Raw genomic sequence first — 6,906 nt, 5'->3', positions numbered from 1 at the left:
CAATTCTGCCCTGTGCCTGGATTTTAGATGCAGTAGCTTTCACGGTCTGATGTATGGTCAGACTCACAGGAGGGCCATCTTGCTGTGTGTAGACTATAGGGCAAAATAATAATAATAGTCTTCCTTGTTTAAAAGTCCAGTTCATCAGCCAGACTGGTGGAGTTGATCCTATTACTCTGAAAATTGTACAGAAAAGGAAGGGATTATTCGCCCATTGGAAAACAATGCAAATTTCCTTTTCATGGATTACTAGCGGGGTCATGGCAGTGACTGTTGGCTCAGATGTCTCCTATTTGGTAATATTCAGTAACTCAACTCTTTGGTTTTTTCCCAGTAAAACTGCTTTTGTTAAATAGCTGTGTGTGGAGGCCAGCAGCCAGTTGGCAGGTAGTAGCACTCCACTCTTCTTGGTGAGGTGAATTGAGTTTAAATGCAATGTGTGATGTGGTGTTTGTTTTCAGGATACTGCTGCCCTCTGTGGACAGTTGAGGGCTTGTATGTGTATAATTGTCCCCTCTGCTAGCAAAACCAGTGGAGTTGCTACTTTAGATTATTTTTGGAATCCTGAGTTTAATTCCTCCTGCTGCTTCTGTCTGTTCTTAAAAAGGAATTTCCTGATCTGAATCTGTTGTCAATTATTTTGGGAACTCTAGACCTAACCTCACAGTACAGAGGAGCAGAGATAATGCTGGTCTCACATGCAGAATCTTGGCACTACTATAGGAGGAACAGTGAAACCTGGAACCAAAGGGTTAAAAAATAAATAAGATTTATGAAGACAAGTCAATAATTCTAAATGATATGGTACTTGCTGGAACTAGCCTTAGTTCTTCACTACAAAATACAGTTTTAGGATCTCGGGGTTAGGTTGAGATGATGCGCATCCTTGTGCTGTCACTTCTTTACTAGGCTTTTTTTTTCAGCCTGCAATTGCCTTCATTGAGGTTTAGCTTCAGCTTTCCATTCAAACCACTTTCCTCATTATACAAAGATGGCAGCCTCTTTGTAGCTAGGGTTGTAACCAGCTTTCCATTACATGGCTAATCTTGGTGCCCTTTTAAAAAGTCTTCAAATTTTTGTTTGTTTGTTTGTTACAAATGCAACATCAAAACAGATAACAAGTGTAAAGTAACACTGTCCTATGGGAAATAATGGTAATGATGATGTAGTGTTACAGACAGGATCACTGAGAAACTATAGTAATTAGGAAATAAGAATTAATGAGTCAAGATTGCAAAATATTCTGTGAGAAACAGAGGAAATTAGGCAATTGATGAAGCAATGTAACAACTTGGATCAAAGAAGAAAAGTGCATAAATTGGGGAAACAGCTCGTGTGGAGGAGGGCATGACATTCCCACTGTGATGGGTTCGGTCACAGAGATCCCCTTGGGACTGTCACCTGATGCTCTGAAATTACCTATGAGCCTTTTTTCCAATGCCAGCTTAGGACTCCAGAACCCTGTCTTGTTGATCCAGACACGCTAGTCTGCTGCAACACAGACCTTGGTCTGGTCCACGCCCCCAAAGCTGCAGACTTTCACAAAAAACTGCTCAGCAAGTCACTTAACTCCAGCATCCAGACACTCAGTTCCCAATGGGATCCAAACCCAAATAAATCTGTTTTACTCTGTATAAAGCTTATACAGGGTAAACTTATAAATTGTCTGCCCTCTATAACACTGATAGAGAGATATGCACAGCTGTTTGCTCCCCTAGATATTAATCACTTACTCTGGGGTTGTTAATAAACAAAAGTGATTTTAATAAGTATAAAGGTAGGATTTAAGTGGTTTCAATAACAGACAGAACAAAGTAAGTTACCAAGCACAATAAAACAAAACATGTAAGTCTAACCTAATACATTAAGAAACTGATTATAGATAATATCTCACCCTCAGAGATGTTCCAATAAGCTTCTTTCACAGACTAGACTCCTTCCCACTCTGGGCCCAATCCTTTTCCCTTGTACAGTTCTTGTTAATTCCAGCTCAGGTGGTAACTAGGGGTTTTCTTATGACTGTAGCCCCCTTTATTCTATTCCACGCCATTTATAGCTTTAGCACAAGGCAGGAATCTTTTGTCTCTCTGGGTTCCCACTCCTCCTTCTAAATGGAAATGCACCAGGTTTAACATGGATTCCAGGACCAGGTGACATGGTCACACGCCCTGTGAGACCCCCCAAGCCTCCATTACTTCCAGCCTGACTCACAGGAACACAGGAAGGCTTACAAGTAAACAGTGTCATTTACAACCAATTGTTCTAGTTAATGGGAGCCATCAAGATCCTAAGCCACCATTAATGGCCCACACTTTGCATAATTACAATAGGACCTCAGAGTAATACTTCATATTTCTAGTTTTAGATACAAGAATGATACATGCATACAAATAGGATGAACACACTCAGTAGATTATAAGCTTTGTAATGATACCTGGCAAGAGACCTTTTGCAGGAAGCATATTCCAGTTACATCATATTCACACTTATAAACATATTTTCATAAAATATATGGAGTGCAATGTCACACCCACTTCTCTTTAAAAAGATGGGGAAGGTAGGTAAGGGGGAATTTTCTAATTTTCTACTTCATTTGATGTACTGATGAAGGAAAAATGTAAAAGGGATTGAAGGGAGGACTGATAAGCAACCCTACTAGAGAACATTCATTTGCTTCTATTGCCATCTGCTAGGAATGTACTGAAGCATGGGCACAGAGTGCTGCTTGGATGCACTTGTTTTTTTAAAAAAACAACAACAAGGAGTCCTTGTGGAACCTTAAAGTTCTTCCACCAGTGGGGGAGAGGGAACTATCACTCACTAGCTTAAATTTCAGGAGTCTGAGAAGATCCAATCCTTCTGCTTGTATGATTGCTTAGAAATGCTTTTTATTTCACAGATTCAGATGGAGATTGTCATGTGATGAGGCAGGGAAATGAATATAAACCTCCTTCATGCTATACTTAGAAACAGGGATAAAAGCAAAAGGGAAAAACTCTTATGTCCATGTTCTTGATGTTTGCGGGTTTGTTTGGTATATTTTTTAACTATTTAGAAATAAGGAAGGAAAGAGAAAAGAGGTGGACAGTGAGTTTTTTTGTCCATTCTGAAAACTGAGCATTAAGTGTTATTTTTAGGTTAAATTAAATGCTCTAATTTAGGCACAAACTTTATGCTTGGTAAAACAAGATACCTTTAAGGTGGCTTCCACCAATCATCTCAAAACACTTTACAGACCTTAATTAACAAAATCCTAGAAGGAAGAGAGGAAAAGTCTGATTCCCTCTGACCAATATATTTAATATGATGGTTGGACTACTGACATACTGCCCCACTTTTGACAGCAGTAAAATACTCTTATGCAGTTGTCCTATTCTGCAGAGTCCTGTATCCCAGATTTCCATGGAGAAATATACACCATGAACAATGGAAAATCCTACCTTTTGATTTTTCAAAATGTTTGTATGTCTCTCCTGTTTCCCTCTGTGACCTTTAAGAATATTTTCAAGATGTTCTAATAAAGATATGACTGTGTCTGTCTTTTGTCTCCAATTATGGGCATAGCCAGGGCTGGTACAAAGATGTTTCGTGCCCTAGGCAAAACTTCCACCTTGTGCCCTCCCCCGTCCCTGAGCCCTGCGGCGGCTCCCTGTCCCCCCCACCCTGAGACACCCCCCCTGTGACAGCTCCCTACCCCCCCATCACCCTGAGGAACCCCCCTTGCGGCAGCTCTCCCCCCGCCATGGCAGCTCCCCCCCTGGCCTGGGGAGCCGTGCGGCAGCTGCCCGCCCCAGCTCACCCCTGCTCCGCCTCCTCCCCGAGCATGCCGCGGCTGCTTCACTTCTCCCGCCTCCCAGGCTTGCGGCGCCTAAGCTGATTGGCGCCGCAAACGTGGGAGGCGGGAGAAGTGAAGCAGTTCACCCCTGCTCCGCCTCCTCCCCAAGCATGCGGTCGCTGATTGGTGCTGCAAGCCTGGGAGGCGGGAGAAGTGAAGCAGCGACCGCATGCTTGGGGAGGAGGCGGAGCAGGGGTGAACTGCTTCACTTCTCCCGCCTCCCACGTTTGCGGCGCCAATCAGCTTAGGCGCCGCAAGCCTGGGAGGCGGGAGAAGTGAAGCAGCCACGGCGTGCTCGGGAAGGAGACAGAGCAGGGATGAGCTGGGGTGGGGAGTTCCCCTGCGTGCCACCCCCCCTTACTTGCTGCAGGCAGCCCTCCCCACGCCCCCCTTCCCCAGCCCCCTCTGCCTAAATGCCGGCAGTGACCGGGGCGGCTGAAGATCCGGCCGCCGCAGTCGCTGCCGAAGAAAATGCCGCCCCCCAAATCCTAGTGCCCTAGGCGACCGCCTAGGTCGCCTAATAGGTTGCACCTGCACTGGGCATAACAAGAAAAGTTCCTAAGTGGGGAGTGAGTGGGTTAGCTCCATCTTCCCGTTAAAGGTACATCATCCCCCAGCATGGTTTTCCTGACAATTTATTAATTTCATGTAGACGCTTTGTTGACCATAGAGAAATTTTCCCACTGGTTAATCTCCACCAGTGTTAGCAACAGTGGAAGCCTCAGTATGTCTAACTAGTGGGAAGGTGTTAAAATCTGTTGCGACAGAAACCTGGTTGCTAACATCTGTGAGACTGAGTGGGCGCTAACAATGGTGGAAATTACAAAATTTCCCTAATGTAGATGGGGCAAAGATGGGTAGTGGGTTAACATTGTAACCCTTTATATATTGTAACCTGAATCAGTATAAGTTATTTTCACTCAGGGCTGTACTCAGAGTCCCAGAGGCTACTTAAGCAAAGTTTGAACAATCCAGCTCAGTGGAGTTGTACAGATTATTAAAAGTGTTTCTCATGACTGCATTGATAAAGCACAAGTGAAGAACACATGACTGCTTGGTTAACTTAGACTGTGAATTTGAAACCATTATACTTGAAATAGGAAGGAGATAAGTAACACTTCATGGATGAAAGAGAGAGATTAGTTCTCCTTGTATGGACATTCCTTCCCTTCCCCCTTTTCACTGTGAAAGTATAACCACTGACACACAGACAAGTAAAGGTTACTAAAGATCATTTGTGGCTGGAATTTTCCAGTGAATCAGATTATTTCATATTGTTTGCATCAGTCTGTTTTAAACAGATATGCATATATGAACCAAGATCACAAATTTAAATCCACCAAGTATTAGAATTCTGGACAACGATTGGAATTGGACTTCTCCAGGACCATTTCTCATTTAATCTACATTACTGGTCAGTTAATTATTAACATTTTTGCTAATTAATTAGAAATATTTTCTTGATGAAATACACGGTATCAGAACACCTACAACATAGTAAGTAGTTGGTATGAAAAGCTGTCTCTAAGGGTGGAAAGTCTGAGAAGTTGACAGGAACTCTGCCTCCTTTTGAAATGCCTAGCTGAGGTTTTGTAAATCTGCTTGAAATGGATATAGCTGTGGAAAGCCTTTGTATTAAACCCAAGCATCGGGTGAGGTACTTGCTATGCAATCATTTTCCTTTAGGACAATGTAAACTGCAGGCAGGCTCCCCTGGGCCTGGGACTCCTGCCAACCTTGGTTTTTTAAGCTGTGCTAAAAGGAGTGGTGCTTTCCTGGGACCAGATTACGAAGTGTGTGTGTATGTATGTGTGTGTGTGTGATGAGAGGGATTATGATGTAAGTGCCATTTGAGCACTCAGTTTGCGAGATGCCATCTAATCTATCCAGAACGGTTGAAAATGCACACATCACCTATAACCCTATAGCAGTATTGTACCCCCTCAGTACGTACAGGCCATCATCTTTATGTTCAGCTATGGGGGGGTTGCGGGGAGAGGGTATTTGGCAAAATATTGGTGTTTAATGTGCCATGTCATAGAACAGTTTTTAAAATAAGGGCTGAGGGAAAGCCGACAGGTGCAGAGGAGCATGTGGTTCGGACATCCCTTAGGGGAGGATCTATAAATGGAGATTCCCTATGTCCTAATAAAGAGAGGATGGAAAATGATAAAATACAGGGAGGATCTGATGAGAAACAGTCAAATGAAAAAAAGTCCCATTCAATTACATCATGCAATAGGGGACAGCCAAAAAATGACAAGTTTTTAAAATGCTTATATACCAATGCTAGAAGTCTAAATAGTAAGATGGGTGAACTAGAGTGTCTAGTATTAAATGAGGATATTGATATAATAGTCATCACAGAAACCTGGTGGAATTAGGATAATCAATGGGACACAGTAATACCAGGGTACAAAATATATCGGAAGGACAGAACAGGTTGTGCTGGTGCGGGAGTGGCACTATACGTTAAAGAAAGCATAGCATCAAATGAAGTAAAAATCTTAAATGAACTAAATTGTACTATAGAATCTCTATGGATAGTAATTCCATGCTTGAAAAATAAGAATATAGCAGTAGGGCTATATTACAGACCACCTGACCAGGATGGTGTTAGTGACTCTGAAATGCTCAGGGAGATTACAGAGCCTATTAAAATAAAAAACTCAATAATAATAATGGGAGATTTCAACTATCCCCATATTGACTGGGTACATATCACCTTAGAACGGGATGCTGAGATAGTTTCTTGACACCTTAAATGACTGCTTCTTGGAGCAGCTAGTCCTGGAACCCATGAGAGGCAATTCTTGATTTAGTCCTAAGTGGAGCACAGAATCAGGTGCAAGAGGTGAATATAGCTGGACCGCTTGATAATAGTGACCATAATATAAATTTAACATCCCTGTGGCGGGGAAAACTCCACAGCGGCACAACACTGTAGCATTTAATTTCAAAAAGGAGAACTACACAAAAATGAGGTTAGTGAAACAGAAATTAAAAGGTACAGTACCAAAAGTAAAATCCCTGCAAGCTGTGTGGAAACTTTTTACAGACACCATAATAGA

Source organism: Mauremys mutica, chromosome 8, assembly GCF_020497125.1.
Source record: "Mauremys mutica isolate MM-2020 ecotype Southern chromosome 8, ASM2049712v1, whole genome shotgun sequence".
Classification (NCBI taxonomy): Eukaryota; Metazoa; Chordata; order Testudines; family Geoemydidae; genus Mauremys; species Mauremys mutica.
Note: the sequence above shows the minus strand (reverse complement) of the source record.